The following is a 17506-nucleotide window of genomic DNA, read 5'->3' as shown; positions in this document are numbered from 1 at the left end:
GAGGTACATTAAGTGGCTGCCTGTGGAATCTTGCTGTGCATCCCCTTGGTCTGCGGAACAGCCTCAAACGTGTTGTGTGTCTGTCTACAGGGCCCTGAGCGGACACTGCTGACAGCTTTTAGTGGGTGAAATGCATCGTCCCTCCTTTACCCTCAACTCCGATCACTCCCACCTCTTGTCATCGCCTCACCCTTCAAAATGCGATATTGGTGTCGCAAACGTCAAGGAGACACGGCGGGGAGATTGCAACTTGTGGAAAATGTAAGGCAGGAGTGTTTCAATCAAAACAGAGGAAATGGAGACTGAGAGAGAGAGAAATAAATACCGATTGTCAAGAGCAAGGAAAGCTGAACGGAGAGGTCGATGGCGTCAAAGAGAAGAAGATAGAGGGACAGAGGAGTGAGAGAGAGTGAGATGGGGCAGAGACAGGCAGAGAGGAAGAGAGAGAGAGAGAGAGCGATTGTTGAGCAACAGAAAACAGAGCAGAGATGGAGAGGTGGATGGGGCAGAGAGGGAGAGAGACAGAGGGACAGCCACAGACAGAAAAGTGACAGAGAGAGAGAGGGAGAGTTTGATCAATTCTCAAGAGTAGGACAAAGTTGCACAGAGATAGAGAGGTGGATTGGGACAGAGAGAGGGAGGGAAGACTGACAGTGATAGAGACAGTGACAGAGAGAGAGAGAAAAGTAAGTGTATCAGTTCATCATTAATATGTCATGTAGAAACAGCCCCAATCCTGGAAGTAGTGGTCATGGGGTCTATGCCTGCTGAATGGGAGTGGGACGGTCTTTGGTCTTTTTATTGTTTTTTTACCGCAGGGCGTCAGAAACTCATCTGGAGCGACAAAGAGAGAGACGCAGGCTCCGGTGAGTGACTCCCCATCAGTGATTAATTGTCCAGCCTCTCAGAAAGTAAACACTGGATGCAGTCAGAAAGCATTTCTCCCCTGAACCGAAGTCAAATTTGTTCCTATTCTCGGGGTTTAAAATCAGGGAAAGTGCTGATAAATTGGGGAAATTTCGAAAGTCAGCCTGTGATGGAATCTCATACGTTTCTCTTCATTTTTGTTTCAAAACTTTGGCTTTGATGGATCAATTTCCTTCTCTTCCACCAGAGGAGATTACTGAGAGACTGAAGCTTATACACATACAGTGGTGGACACATTCTCTGGCAGTGGAGATGTTCGGGGTCGTGTAGTTGGGGATGTCCGGTGGAGGGGAGCCTCATCATCTGGAGTAAATATCTCTCTGTCCTCACTTTAAACAGAAACACTGAGGTGGTTTGAGCCTCTTCCTGTTCCCTCTTGAAGATGATGGGCTGTTCTGGAGGTCGTAGGGCAATTGGGGGAAAGGGTCAGATTATGGAAGCTCGGGCAGAGATTGGTGTGATTTTGCTGTGTTTTAGGTGATGGGTGTAGGTTTTTTGTTTTCATTTCTTGTCTGTCTTTCCAACCTCGCCCCTGAGGTGATTAGATTCGGGAGCTGAAATTTGGGACGAAGCACTGATTGGGAGAATTAAATTGTTCTGCCGTGAGGAAGCTTCGGACAGAGCTGGAACCAAAGAGAAAGAGAGAAATGAGAGCATGATAATAAACCAGCCTGTCTCCTTGTCATTCATTTGCACACTTGTATGCTCACAGGGGAAAATAATTATGGGGTTCAGGCTGTCCCTGAGATTTGTAAAACAAGGGGATGAGCTCTGGGCTGGAGGTGTGGGGGAGAGAAAGTGGAAAAAGGGGGCTGCTGCTAAGTCTGATGTCACTGCCTTCCACTCTCTTTGCCTCCATATTCTCGCCTTCCTGTCCTTCCCACAGTTTTCTATAAATCCTTGTCTCCCCATCATTCTTCACATCCACCCCTGTTCACTCTCCCACATCCCTTCATATTCCTCCCTCCAAATGTCTTGTCCCCTTCCCAGGTTTTTCAAGAACCATTTCATTGTTCAGTCTTGCTGATTTCCAAGTTTACCCATTCACCTCTCCTCAACACTCCTCTCTCTTTCTCTCTCTCATTGTCCTGTGTGATCTTGATGTTCCTTCCTGAGGGTCATTTTGTCTGCATCCCCATACCACCCTCCCCCCCATCTCTGTCACTCGTTCTGAATGGTATCTCTCTTTCTGCTCTTCTCTCTCTCGATTTTTCACTGTCCCTTCTGTCTGTCCCACTCTCTATATCTGTCCTTTCTCGTCCTGTCCATGGGATTTCTATCTTTCTCCTATCTCTGTGTCTCTCTCCTCTTTCTCTTTTTCCTTGTTTTCAATGGGATCTCGCTCTCTCTCTCTCTCTCGCTCTCTCTCTCCATCTCCATCTCTGTCCTTCTCTGTTCTTCATGCGAAATGCCAGGGGATCTTCCTGGTCTTTGCAGTGCCTACATGTTGCACCATTACACTTTGGCTAAAGTGAGTGGTAGTCGGGCTTGGGGTGAGCCTGCGAAATGGGATCTTGCTTTGCAGTAAGGCAGTCAATGAACAGGCCAGAGTATCTCTGGGGTGCAGTCAGGGATCCAGTGAGGGTGAGGTGATATTTGGGTTTTGCACATGGAGGGAGATACAGTGGGCTATCTATACACAGTGGAGGCATCACAGAGGAATGAAGAAAGAGGGTGTAGCTACACTGGCAGCAATCAGAAACTGTGAGGCTGAACATTTTCATCGGGGTAAAAGTCACGGGGGAAATATTTAAACAGGTGCGCAAATTTGTGGGAGGCAATATTTGAGATGACTTAGTGGGGAGTTTGCAAAATTGCGATGGAGAACAAACTTTTGGGGAACTGCAATTGGGAAATACCATAATTGTGGGGACAATACTTGGTCGGTAGGCCCACAAAATATTGGTATTGGGGGGGGGGTGCAATATTGCATTCACCAGCACAAGGATTTGGGATGGGGATACAATACTGTAAGGGTGGGACAAAAGTTTGACATTCCTCTGGGAGGTAAAGAGAGGGACAAAACTGGGCGGCAGCGAAACTTGGCGGTTATATTGTAGGCAGAAAATTGAGGAAGAAGAATGTGAAATGAGAGAGGTATATGAGTCTCAAATGAAATAACAAAATTCTAGGGTCAAATTTGTAGGGGCAGTCACATTTGTGGAGGGGAGGGGTTGGAATTTGGCAATTTTGAATGGAAACAAAATTTTTGGAGTGGTGAAGGAAAGAAAGCGGCAGTGCAACAAGACACCAGGAGATGAAATAGAGAAAAATGGAGGGAAAGGAGAGAGAAATATGGAGGGAAAAGACAGAGAGAGAGAGAATGATAGGGGAGGGAACAAAGAGAGAGTGGTGGGGGGCAAAGAGTTGTTGCTCGTGAGAGACAGAGAGAGAGAATGAAACAAAATGATCTAAACTAGACTGTGAGAGAGACAGAGATTCAGGTGAGAGAAAGAGACAAGGACTGAGAAAGACCAAAAGGGAGACAAGAGGAGAGACTTTGAAAGAAAGAGACAGAAACACAAAGAGGGAGAGAGAGAATGAAACAAAGAGAGACAAGAGTAGAATGTGAGCGAGAAAGAGACTGACAGAGATAAAGCAAAGGGAGACAAAAGGAGAGGCTTGGAGAGAAAAACAGGGATGCAAAGCGAGAAAACAGAGAAAAAGAGAGGCAAGAAGAGGAGAAGTCAGTGAGATACAGCCAGGAATTCAGGAAAGATACAGAGTCTGAGGAGCCAATACTCACCAGGGCTGCTTCTGGAAGAGGGTGGTACAGGTCCAAAGCTGGCATTGAGATTCCAGCTGTACTCACACTGGCACAGTAAGAATAACTCTGAGGCTCACCTCCTGGCTTCATCCACATGAACAAGATAAGTATGGCTGTCATAACCAATTTTATAAACCCCAAGTTATGTCATTCAAACCCCTCTCTCCTCCCAAATCCCAGCTACCCAATCAGTTCCGAGCTGTCTGTACCTGGTACACACATCCTCCAGATATAGAGCAAACCAAGAAGCTTCTTTGTGAGGTTAGAGGTGGGGGGAGGGGTGTGGAGGAGGAGGGGGAAATAAAGCAGCAACTCAGAAGTTCAGTCCAATGTCTCATGATTGTCCCTCCCTTGCACCCCTCCCCCCAACCCGCACTCTCACAAACTCTCTCTCACTCACGCGCACACACACACACACATTGGCCCCAGACCTAAAACCCACACAGAGACAAGGCTGCAGTTTCAAAACGGGTATAAAACACTTTTATCCAGACAAGGGAACTGAGCCTTCTGCAGCCATAACACAAATTGATCCTGCAGGTGAACACAGTATTTTCACACAGACTAACGCAAGGTATGAGTCAAGCTGTGGGTAACCATCAAAGACGGGGGATTACTTTTAATTAGTTTCTGGAATGAATATCAATCTATTTCACAGGTGAACATCAGGGGATTACATGGATCTGTTGCACAAGTGGAAGTTTGTTCATTGTACAAATAATCCTAAGTTTATCAAACACTGTCACCTCATTCCTGACAATAGAATGAGGTACTTCATCGAACTGTCCCACTTTCCCATTGATAGTTCATCAGTAAAAGCTGGGAATTATCTGATTGACGCAAGCAGCATGGATTTGTGAGAGATAGATCAGGCCTCACAAACGTTATTGAATTCTTTGAAGATGTGGCCAAACACATGGATGAAGGTAGAGCAATGGATGTGGTATACATGGATTTACGTAAGGCGTTCGTTGAGGTTCCCCATGGTAGGCTCATGCAGAAAGTAAGGAGGCGTGGGTAGGGAAAATATGGCAGATTGGATTCAGAATTGGCTGACCCTGAGAAGAAAAAGGGTGGTAGTGGATGGAAAATAGTCAACATGTTGTTCAGTTACGACTGATGTACCACAAGGATGTGTCTTGGGTCCTCTTCCTATTTGTAGATTTTGTAAATGATTTTGATGTAGGAGTGGAAGGGTGGATTGGCAAGTTCATGGATGATACAAAGGTGGGTTGAGTTATGAATAGTGCAAAGGGCTGTTCTAGGTTACAAAGGGACATTGATAGGTTGCAGAGCGGGGCAGACAAGTGACGAATGGAGTTTAACCTTGAAAAGTGTGAGGAGATTCATTTTGGAAGGACAAACTTGAAAGCAGAATACAGTGTTAATGGAAAAATCCTTGGCAGTTGGGAGGAGCATGGGGATCTTGGGGTTCATGTCCAAAGTTCCCTGAAAGCTGGTGGATTGAGTTGTTAAGAAGGCGTATGGTGTGGTAGCTTTCATTAATAGAGGGATTGATTTCAAGAGCCGTGAAGTTATGCTCCAGCTATACAAAAGCCAGGTTCGGCCACAAGTGGAATATTGTGTCCAGTTGTGTTTGCCTCATTACAGGAAAGATGTGGAGGCATTGGCAAAGGTGCAGAGGAGATTTACCAGGATGTTGCCTGGAATGGAAGGAAGGCTGTACGAGGGAGGAAAATTTGAGAGAGCTAGGGCTTTTCTCTTTAGAATGATGAAGTGTGAGAGGTTTACAAAATGATCAGAAGTATAGATAGAGTGGACAGCCAGAGACTTTTTCCGCGGTTGGAGGGAGCTATTATGAGGGGACATAGTTTTAAATCGAGTGGAGGTAGATATAGGGGAGACGTCACAGGTAGGTTCTTTACTCAGAGTGGCCGGGGTCTGGAATGCATTGCTAGAGAGGGTAGTGGAGTCGGCCTCTTTGGGGCATTTAAGCTGCTATTAAATAGGCATATGTATGATAGCATAAGGTAGGGGTGGAGGCCAGATAGACCTTAGGTTTAGGGTAAAAGTTCGGCACAGCATCGTGGGCTGAAGGACCTATACATTGCTCTACGCTTCTATGTTCTAGCTCTGTTAATGATGGTTAAATTCGGAGCAGTGTCAGTTACTGCACACAGTCTGTATGAGTGTGTTGTGTTTCTGTGTGTATGTATGTATGTTAAGTTAGAGTCTGCACATATGCATGTATATTTCTGTGTTAATGTCTGTCAGTGTCTGTATGCTTACATGTCAGTGTGTGTCTGTGTTTATGCTTGTCTCTGGATGTGTGCCACGGTGTCTCTCTGTTTATGTGTGTGTGAGAGAGAGAGAGAGAGTCTGTGTGCATCTCTGTAACTGAGTGTGTGTTTCTATCTCAGTTGAACTATCTGTGTATTTGTAGCTGTGTTTTTCTGTTTGTGTGTGAGATAGTGCACATCTAGTGTGTGTACTATTATGTTTGTGCCTTGGGGCTTCTGTTGTTTTGGAGGCAAATCCATAGAAATTGAATTATACCCCACCCAACTTTCTGTCTGACCCTCTTGCGTTTGAAGTGATACAATGGTCAGCTTGATGTATATCTCCATATGTGTCCGTGTGCATATTTGTATCTGCGTGTCTATATCTGGCTGCAATGAGACTCAGGGGAGAAGTTTAAATGAATTAGAAACCGATGAGTCAAAGGCTCAGACTGTCTCTCTCGTACAATGCCACCGCCTGGTGGCCTTCTAACTTCACTACACAAGTGGTACATATTTTTCTGAAGAAGGTATGTCAGGTTGCACAGTTGTTTCATTTTTCAAAGAATGTCTTTAGAGACACAGAGCAGTTTTGCCCAATCGATACTGCCCTTGAGATATGAACAGGAGGCAAAAACAGGAAGAGGGACAGTGTGAATGTGGGAGGGAGAGGGAGCAAGGGAGAAAGGTGAAATGTACCAAGACCAGTTTGGAGTGGGTAACCCAGAGGTGGAAGTAAGGACAGAGTGACTTGTACCCAACTCCTCAACTCAGTTTCATTCCTGTCCTCTACTCTGAGGATGACAACTTGGGGCCAATTCTAATTGTCCGTCCCCCAGCTTCTACAACACAAAGACAAACAACAATACAACTCATTCTGCTGCTTGACACTTCTTAATGAACATTTCAATTATTTACAAATTGAAGTGATTGATACAGTCAGTGGAATGGCACCTTTTCTCACTGGCCCCTGAATTGAGAGAAACATTCAAATGTATCCCTGCCACCCGCTGTGGGATAATTTTGGACAAACCAGCATTACCCTCAGTTTCTTATCCTAACAGCAGGCTGCTTCATTGCTAAAACATCGAACTGAAATGAAAATATCCTGCGTGGATTTACAAATGAATTTCATTGATTGGTGAATTTGGGTAAAAGGATATTCTCCTCTGATTCACTGAATCAGATGTCCGACTGAGCAGAGACTGCCAAGACACCTTCGACTTCTTTTAGAGGCTGGGACATTGAGTCTGGTGTTCTCAGGGACATTCTCTGATCCGAGACATAGAAAAGATTGCTGTCAGAGCTGCTGTGCTTTTGTTGTGATTTTGCGTACGTGAACAGTGAAAGCACTGAATCCTAGACAGTAGGCCCACCAGGGATGAGGACAGAAGTACTATAATTCGACTTCTTTTAGAGGCTGGGACATTGAGTCTGGTGTTCTTAGGGACATTCTCTGATCGGAGACATAGAAAAGATTGCTGTCAGAGCTGCTGTGCTTTTGCTGTGATTTTGCGGATGTGAACAGTGAAAGCACTGAATCCTAGACAGTAGGCCCACCAGGGATGAGGACAGAAGTACTATAGTTTCTTAATGACTCAGCTCCTGCCTTTTTTTAACTGGACATCAATTTCTCCTCAAAGATGATCAAAACATTGAGTTTTAAAGCATGGAAAGAGGAGCATCATCCCAGTTTCCAGGACTTGGCCTGTAGTCTTGTGTGCTGTGACGTTTCAAGTAATCATTTCAATGATAATTTCACCGAAATGTTTTAATCTCAATCAACACAACAAATGGGAGGAAAGTTTGAGATGGGAAAACTGTTTCATGCTCCCTCGGGAAACTTAACCTTACCTCCAGAAGGAAACAAACATGGGCACATTCTACCAAGAGTGACCAAGGCTCCTGGAAAGATCAAACCGCAGAAAGTCGGATTTCACCCACTTGGCTTATCTTGTCCCATTCCAGACTTCAAAACTAGAGTCTGCTTACAGCAAATAAAGGAAGAACTCAGTCACGCCCCTTGGCCTGAGTTCTTCTCCTGTCACTCTGTAGTCTATATGGCCTCACCTCACTCTTCCATCCAAACATTGATCATATCAGCTGCTTCCTGTCCTTCCGAATGGTGTTCCTCAAATTCCTGGAAAGATAAACAGGAGTGTGGCATTTAAAGCACATTTCAGGCCTGTAGAAGAAATGATATTTTCATAATTTCAGATGATGTTTAAAGTGCTCCTTTGGATCTTGGAAACAGCAGGTGTACAAAAATTGCCTAAGGCCCCAGTGAGATGCAAACTCATGACTGCTGGTTTACAAGGCCAGTGCTCTAACCGCTGAGCTATTCAGCCACTAGCCTGACAATAGTCGGAGGGTCTCACGTATAACAAATTACAATGTAATAGATAATGGGATAGCCTGTATACTTTAAATCAAGAAATAACAAAATCGAAACAGAGCTGTAGGTATTATGTGCAGGAAGATGGGAGAAAGCAAGGCTGAATCAGACAGTGCCCAAGTTGATATAAACAGAGATCTTTCCTCAGAACGGAAAGGAGGGGTCATCGACCTGAAACATTAACTCTGTTTTTCTTCACAGCTGCCACCAGACCTGCTGAGCTTTTCCAGCAACTTCTGTTTATGTTCCCAATTTACAGCATCCGCAGTTCTTTTGGTTTTTAAACAGATTTTCACTGGTAGTCTCGTAATAAGGTTTCAGAACCTTCACTACCATGGCCTGCTAATGGTTAACATTTATAGTTAAAAAAAGACTGATCTTTAGAAACAGAATAATGTTGTGAACTAGTCAGAATCACTTCACCACAGTTACAGTTCCACACCAGCAATGTCAGCTGCAATTGTGTGACGTGCAGTCAGTTTGCAACAAGAACAGCAGGGACATTAGGAAAAGTGAATGGTGATAGTGGTTCGTGAGAGCTGACTTAGGCCAACTGGAGAAAGGTTCAATTTGGGTGCTCAAGACTGGTTTTCCCTGTTTATCCTGGTATACAATCAATGATACAATAACTCTCATTTGTGTGTTGTCCTTTGCACACCGGGAGTCACATCAGTTTAACTTGGCACCTAACCCAGGTCAGTTTTGCAGCCCCACGTAAGGATGCTAAATTTTAGAAGCAGAAAGCTTGAATAAACATGATTTTCTTCATCCTGCATCCAGTAAGAGGAAAGGATTTGCTGTTGATTGGAAATATCTCTTTCTGAATTCAATGTCACTCTGCCACAGCAGGAAGAGCTGGAAAATCCTGATGAATTGAAAAATAAAACAAGACCCCGTGTCAAAGCGAGGATGCTGCTGTAGGCACTTATGGGGAGTTACTGCAGAGTGGCCTGAGCACCCAACACACTGCAACTAATGAGTTTCAACGTCATTGAAAACGTTTTTTTTCCAGAAAGTTGATGGGTGAATTGGCAAAGCAAAGACAACTAATCAGGGCTTGTTTGGTATTTAAACACGTGATCTCTCAGATTTTTTACGGGCTGTACAGCCCTCAAAGTGAGAATCATACCCCAAGACCAAACAGCCCTTTTGGCCAAGTTAGGAGCAGTCCCGGTCAAGTTGGGATACCCTCAGAGCGGAGTACATTCCACGTTGCTCATGGGATTACTGTTCAATCTCAAGCACATCTTCTTTCTGACTCCCTGCTCTCGACACAGATTATAAAATTCAGGCTTACCGTTAATGTGAAGAGAGGTTGTGGATGTGCCCTTGCTGTTGCATAGAGATCACTGTTCCTGCGTCTAGTAAGAGGAAGGGATTTGCTGTTGATTGGAAACATCTCTTTCTGAATTCAATGCCACTCTGCCACAACAGGAGAAGCTGGAAAATCCTGATGAATTGAAACATAAAATGGCGTGTCTATAGCTTAAGTAATAAAAGATCAGTGTAATATATTTAACATTGTGCTATCACCGGCTGAATGAAGCAGCTACCCAGAGGGAGGCAGCTGTGTGTGTAAACCGCATGGTGAGCAGTTTGCGTTTTACTTTACACATGAGAGGAAGTGAGAATTTACCCAAACAATGGCACACCACAGCCGTGAAACATTGTTCCCATGGCAAACTTGAAAAATAATCAGAAACGAGTTTGAGATCCATACACTCCGTCGCCAAAAGCCTCCATCCTAGCATATGTTCCAGGGAAGCTGGCCTGCAAATGAGTGGTGTAAACTTAATGTGATTTGTGTGCGGAGCCCTGCCTGTGTCCTGCTCTGAACTTGTAGGGCACTGGGGAATTTGATTCTGTATGTACATCGTTATTATCGACCCGCCTTAAAATGCAAGCAGAGGAAAAGGATCTGAGGGAAAATAGAAACAACTGACGAGATTCCCGACCCTCTTACCGAACATTGTTCAGTAAATTCAGCCACCAAAACACAATATTTCTCCAATTTCACCAGGAAGTAGCATCATGAATATCCTTAATAGAAATATGGAATCCCAAGAATTGCTTAACTTGAAGTCAGAGATGGAAGTGCCTGAGATTGTAATGTAGAAACGTGAATACCTGGGGATGTAATTACATTTCATTGAATGATTCAGCGCCACGTGACCCACGACAAATCATTATATTCCGGGAGCCAGCATCATTGTTGCATCACAGTAGTTGAAGGCTGTCGCCGCTCATGGTGTATGACGTCATGGTGCAGCTGGAAGCCCCCGGGAACAGTTTATTAAAGAAACCTCCCTGAGGGTCAGACTGCCCTGTGTCGGGAAACATTTGGATGGCCAACCACAATCATTACATGTGGTTACAAAATCAACAAACTAAACAAGATCGAGGCATTCTTTTTCCTTCTCAATTAAATTTCAGTATCCATGAAGCGAGATAATGATTTCAGTGGGCCCTTGATTAAACTCCGAAATGATGAAAAGCGATGTCAAAACCATTTAATTGGAGCACTACCCGCCTTGAGTTTTAATCTCATCTCTTGATCCATTCAATCAATGCCTAAATCTATAATGTTCCCATGAAATCACAGCTTGATTACAGCAAAGACTTCATTCAGCCCATTGTTATCCTGAAATGAATCATAGTCAGCTTGAATTTAAACTGAGTAAATTGGAGAGAGACTGCAGAATCAGTTTGTATGTATCAGCACACACGGCCAGTTCCTGGTGGCATGGGTGTACTTGCATTGACTGCGGGCCTGTGTCTCCATGATAAACTGGCAGAGGAACATTGGTATTTTAGTTGTTGCAATCTGAAATTTGAACTGGCTCACACCTGGGTTTAAGAGAGCTTACAGTTTTGTTTCACATCAGTCTCTGTGTCACAACCAATCAAGATGCTCAGCTTTTAACCAATAAAGGTTGTCAGTTAAAAAATTCACTGTTTCCTTTGTCACACATCTCCGGATCGTCAATAGGAACATTAGCTACAAGGAAATATTCTCCAATCATTGAACTGTCTGCGAATATTATGTGCATTCAGGCCCAGGCAACTCAAACCAAGATTCTTCCGAACTAGAAAGAACCTTTGACACTCTCTCTCCAACTCGTTCCATCCCTTTCTCCCTCTGTGTTTCAGCATTTATATGTGTGCGTATGTGTGTCACTGTCTGTATGCACATGTTTGTCTCAGTGTGTGGCTCTGTGTCTGTGTGCTTCTGTCTCAATGTGTGTCTATATGCCTTTGTGTACATACGTGTGTGTACATATGTGTCTGTGTGTTTCTGTCTCTGTATTAGTGTGTCACTGTTGAACTCCCACTGTGTGCAAGCTAGACTGATGTGAAACAAAACTGTAAGCTGAGTGTGTGCATTAGTGTGAGTCTCTGTGGCTGTGTGTTTGTGCCTGTGGTTCTTTCCAGTGGGCTTTCTGTTGTTTTGGGGGTGAATCCATTGAAACGGGGTTAACTCACTTCCCTGTTTTCTCTCTGTCTCTCCCTCTTGAGTTTCAAATGATACAATGGTCATGTTGACATGTGTCTCCATATGTGTTTGTATCTGTGTTTTTTTTCCCTGGTTGTAATCGACTCACTGAAAATCCTGACACAGCAGGTGGTGACATTCCAATTCTAAAAAGATATCTAGAATTAAAAATCTAATGATGACTATGTTGAGGTTGGATGGCTCGCTGAGGTGGTTTGTTGTTCCGCAGACGTTTCGTTACCATGCTTGGTAAGATCCTCAGTGCAGCTTCTGATGAAGCATCAGAGTGCTTTCCCGCCTGGTTTTTAAACTCTGGGGTTCGTTGTGATGGATTGCCTCACTTGTGGGTTTCCTCCATAGTGGAATGTATTTGGGATCGAGTTCAATGTGTTTATTCATCGCCTGCTTCGTGGAGTGCCATGCTTCCAGGAATTCTCATGTTTGCCTCTGGCTTGCCTGTCCCAGGAATTTGGTGCTGTCCCAGTCGAAGTGGTGGTACTCCTTCTCCGTGTGGATTAAGATGAGTGAGCATTGGCCATGTCTTTTTGTAGCCAGTTGTTCAACGATAATGGATATCCAAAGATCTGTGTCAGGAGATGTCTCCAGGAACAGCATCAGAAAGATTCTACATGCCCCGACACACACATCACACTTCCTTACATCAGGAACATGTCAGAACTCACCACAAGACTTCTCGACCACTCGGCATCAGGGTGGCACACAAACCCACATCAACCCTACGACAAGTGCTCACCAGAACTAAAGATCCAATCCCGACCATGGACAGGACCAATGTCATCTGCAAGATCCCCTGCAGAGACTGTGAGAAACACTACATCGGACAAACAGGAAGGAAACTAACAACAAGAGAACATGATCACCAACCCTAACCCTAACCCTATCTTAATCAGTCAGCAGGATGTGAAGTGATGGTACTCAGGAGCGACAGCTTTTCGCTTCTTGAACAAAAAGCAATCGCATGCTGTTAGCATTTATTTGACATCTCTGATCGCCTTTTACATTCAGAAATGTGTTCAGAAACTGCCTTTTGTGCATCTCTAAATAAGCACCGTGGAATTTCGTAAATTTTACTGAGTTGCTTTTTCACGTCTCCAATGCCAGCTTGCAAATCAGCTGGCTGCTACCTGAGATTTGTTCATGTCCACGATTGGAAAATGTTGGAGTAAGGAGAAAGGTAAGGAAGGTGACAGCTCGTAGCTGCACCGAGGTTCGATCAACCTCCCAATGTGATTTGTCGTTCTCGAATTCTAATGCTTGCTCAGTTTTTCAGACAGAGGGTTATCTTTGAGCCACTTACACTGCAAAACGTCGTCGAAGGTAAGTCTACATATGTTGCACGGTATCATCTGGTGCACGACCTGCTCAGGTTGGTGCATTTTCCCAGTAGTCTGGTGTTTCTCACGCTACATGTTAACGTGAAAGTTGTCCTGTTTTGAGCAAAGGGCGGAATCGTTCACCAGAGTGAAAATCTAAATGCTGGAAATGCCATGCAGTTCATGTTTACTTTATCCAAGCATAACCGAATATACTTTCTCCCAGGCACATTACATTTGTCGCCTGACTGAGTCTCACATGACGTGCTCTGCTTTCAGTTGATTTTTGAATTGATCGAGCGGCTATCAGCATCTCGTGGGAAAATAATGTTTGAGTTGGGCACTGCCCGGCAGCTAAGAAAATGGATGAACAAGACAGGGATGGTTCAAGCCTTTCCCTGTGCCTTTGCTTATGTTGTCTTGCAGTAGCAACATCAGAAAGAATCATGTTTGCAGCGCACCTGTCAGTGGCTGTGTGGCCAAGCAGTCTCAGGAGCTGGATTCAGATCCAGTCTCCTCGGAGGCGTGGGTTCAATTCCCACCACTGCCGTTATGCTGGTACCCTGTCATGTTGTTTGTCTGTTCTGCTGAAGCTGGATGGCGATGAGCTGCGATCAGTAGAAAGCAATAGTAGGAAGCATTTTGTTTCCAATCAATGTACGATGCAAGAGAGCACAGAGCTTCCATTGTGCCAGTGGTTATCAATTTTGTTGTGGAAATGGAAAGAGCAGACACTCAACCTTTGGTCTACTCACCAATGTCGACCAGATGTCCCACATTAACACAATCCCATTTGCCAGCATTTGGCCCATATCCCTCTAAACCCTTCCGATTCACTCACACATTCGATATGCCTTGGAAATGTTGTACATTTACCAGGCTGCACCACTTCATCTGGCAGTTCAACACATACTTGCACCACTTCAGGGCAATAAAAGAAATGGCCCTCAGGTCGCTTTTAAATTCCTACCCCTCACTTTAATTACACACCCTCCAGGTTTGGACTCACCCACCATGCGATAAAGACCTTGACTCCTCACCCTGTATAGATTCGTGATGATTATATCAACTTCCGCCAGGTCGTCCCTCAACCTCCGGCACTCCAGGGAAAACTGCCTTAAACCTATTCAGTCTCGCCATACAGTCCGAAACCTGCAACCCTGGCAAAGTCCACGTGAATATTTTCTGGGCGGGTTGACATGATATCTTTTATTTTTCGATAATGCCAATAACGCTGGGCTGCATCGATCTATTTGAAACAGAGAGGTTTAGTGTTGAACTGCTGCACATTTTAATGCTGTAGGAAGGTCAGTGCGCAGGGCAGAGTAGTGGCTGTGTTTCTGTAGTGTAGTGGTTACCACATTCGCTTTACCCAGTGAAAGGTCCCCGATTCGAAGCTGGGCAGAAACAGTGCTGTTGCCCTTTTACAGTGATAGGTTTCTGGATGGACATGAAGTGAGCGTTCTTGTCAGCCAACATTTCTTTGAATGAAGTTGGCCATTTCTGCTTTTGTTGTGGAAAGGAGGATAATTCTATTTCAATGTGGTATGAATCCTTGTTAAATTTCTCTCATTCCTGGCCATGAATGTGCTGAAATGCTCCCTTTCACGTGTGCATTTAGCGTGCCCTAATTCATTCTGGAGCAGTGTAGTGTCACCTTTGCTTTTTGTGTGAAAGCGTTCCAGCTCAAAGTCAAGGAAAAGCTTGATTTGCGGGTGTCGCAGTGCACCGCATATTCCTCTCTGTCAAATGCATCTCAAGGTAGTCTCTGAACGTCCTAGTTCTGCTCTGCCGTGTCTCAAAGTGCATGAATTGAAACCAGAAGCCTTCAGTCACCTTTCGGAGTAGAGAAATGTGTTTGCATTTCTTAGCAGTGGACACAATAGCGGCTCATTCAGCCAACAACAGGAGTGAAGGGATTTACAAGCTCAGATGAACCTCATGACTCATGCTCTCGTAGAGTCATTAGCATTTACGTGTGGTCTCAAGTCAACAACATGCTCGTATTGAAACTGAGGAAATGACAAGACAGGCTACCAATTGATATTGTATCCAATCTTTTCTTTATATCAAAGAGGAGCAAGAAAGTCTAAGCAAGGAGAGATAGAAAAGTGTGCCACATGAAGTTAAAGTGAAGCAACTTGTACCTTAATCATGCAGCAGGATGTGAAGCGATGGTGACTCAGGCACGAGGGCTTTTCACTTCTTGAATGAAAAACAATCACATGCTGTTAACATCTCCGACGTCTCTGATCACCTTTTACTAACGGTCAATGTGTTCACAAACGTGCGTCTCTAAATAAGCACCATGAAATATCGTAAAATTTATTGAGTTGCTTTTCCTCGTTTCCCACACAGGTTTCTGAATCAGCTGGCTGCCAATCTGACATTTGTTCGTGTCCACGATTGGAAAGCTGTGCAGGAAAATTGACGCTTAAGGAGAAAGACAAGGCAGATAGCTGCTCAGACCTGCACCAAGGTTTGAACAACCTCGCAACGTGATATTGTCGTTTTTGATTTCTAATGTTTGCAAAAAGGACAAGCCAGGCTACTAAATAATATTGTTTCCATTTTCTTTTCATTCTTTCACAAAGGATCAAGGAGAGCGAAACAAGGAGGAATAGGAAAGCGAGGCTTGTGAGCTCTGGTGAAACACCTTTTCTCTTATTCAGTCCTCAGCAACTGATGTGAAGGTGACTCAGGTGAGAGAGCTTTTCACCTCCTGAACACAAAGCAATCCCATCGCGTTAGCACTTTTTTGACATCTCTGATTGACTTTTACATTCTGTCTCTACGTACAGAATCTGCCTTCTGTGTATCTCTGGATAATCGAGTTGGGATGTTGAGATGGCATAATGAAAAGGAGCACGATTTTCCCTCCTATTATGTCTTCCAACTTCTCTTCCAATGAAAATACGTGGAATGAAAGAGAAAAAAAAACAGAACAAGCATATTGTATCCGATGACTCTGTTCCAAGGAAGGGTCACCAGACCCGAAAAGTTAACTGCCTTTTTTCCCTTCACAGATGCTGCCAGACCTATTGAGCTTTTCTTGCAAATTTATTCTTGTTCCTGATTTACAGCATCTGCAGTTCCTTCGTTTTTTTTTAATCTGGATGTTTCACTCCCAGAAATGAGCAATAATGCAGTTGGAGCACTCATTCAGAGTCAGTTAACGTGGGCAAAGGCCCGAGAACACTTGTTTTCACTTTGAACGAGTGTTTCCTTTCGGCATGTTCATTGCAACGGTACCTCTGCACCATTCCTACGTTAGGCAATCCAACCACATTTAACAAAACCAGCTTTTTTTCTGGAAATCTCATTGGGCATTGTAGCAAATGTAAGGTAAAGAAGCTGGGTTTGTCTGGGAGTTGAACACAGTGACTTTTTGCATATCTACACTATATCATAATCTAAGCGAGAATCATACCCCTAGACTAACAAGCCCCGCCTGTGTGCACTTGCCTAGCTCTGAACCAGCTGAGACTTACTCAGAGTGAATTGTCACGAATGTTGCTCCGGAAATTCAAACCAACCCAGAGTTTCAAGAACAATTTCCTCTCATTTTGTCTCCTTGCTCCCAGAATGGTGCTATTTGTCCATTCCAACGAGACTACGTTCTCTTCATTTGTGTATTAAACCATTTTCTTCCACCTAGATCACAAAACATTTTGAAAGGTTCACAGACTGGGTTTCTGTTTCGTATCATTTCCATGTTTCCACGTACTAACTGATTTCCCGCTTAAATTCTCATGGCGCTGCTCAGTCTTCATCATGCCCAGGGATGAAAGAATTCAGTTTTATGGAGACATTCCAGAGGCTGAGATTGTTCTGTTTGGGGCATAGAAGATTAAATGGAGATTTCATGGCATGAGCGTTTGGATGAAGTAGACAGTGAGAAACTTGCTCCCAAAGACCAGGGGCAGTAAACACTGGGATTTTTGAACTTTGAAGATAAATAGAGGTGCATTTATAGAGGACTTTCCATGTCATGAAGTCCGTTCACCACGAGAAGAGGTTTTTTGTTCAAAGCTTGCTTCCTTATTTTGCACATGTGATACATTCGCCACAGCAAACCTGAGGGACCTCAGACTGACCTCGTTCTCATCAAAAACAGACTTCATCAGTAAAGAAGAGAGCAAGATAGAAAATGCCAGAGATTGCCCACGCTTTTAACGTGCAGAACCATTCTCATTTATTCTATCCACACAAAACAGGAATCATACCGCTCGATCAATGAACCAGCAAACGGCTCAGAACAATGAACTCTCAGCCAGGTGAGTTTTCTTGTAAGCTAAGGATATCCCCATTGCCTCGGGGAGTGAAAGCAACATTGAGTTTTAAAAACAG

The 17506-nt window shown here is 44.1% G+C and overlaps 1 long non-coding RNA gene across 1 annotated transcript; it reads left to right on the top strand.

Annotated features, from left to right (window-relative positions):
* The first annotated feature begins 841 nt into the window (after positions 1–841).
* LOC132209466 (uncharacterized) lies at positions 842–15819 on the top strand. The gene is made up of 3 exons (XR_009445550.1): positions 842–866; positions 15515–15635; positions 15751–15819. It is a non-coding gene; the product is annotated as an uncharacterized LOC132209466 (long non-coding RNA).
* Positions 15820–17506: the final 1687 nt, after the last annotated feature.

This window comes from Stegostoma tigrinum, unplaced genomic scaffold (assembly GCF_030684315.1).
Source record: "Stegostoma tigrinum isolate sSteTig4 unplaced genomic scaffold, sSteTig4.hap1 scaffold_98, whole genome shotgun sequence".
In the NCBI taxonomy this organism is placed as follows: Eukaryota; Metazoa; Chordata; class Chondrichthyes; order Orectolobiformes; family Stegostomatidae; genus Stegostoma; species Stegostoma tigrinum.
Note: the sequence above shows the minus strand (reverse complement) of the source record. Positions and strands in the feature narration are given on the sequence as shown.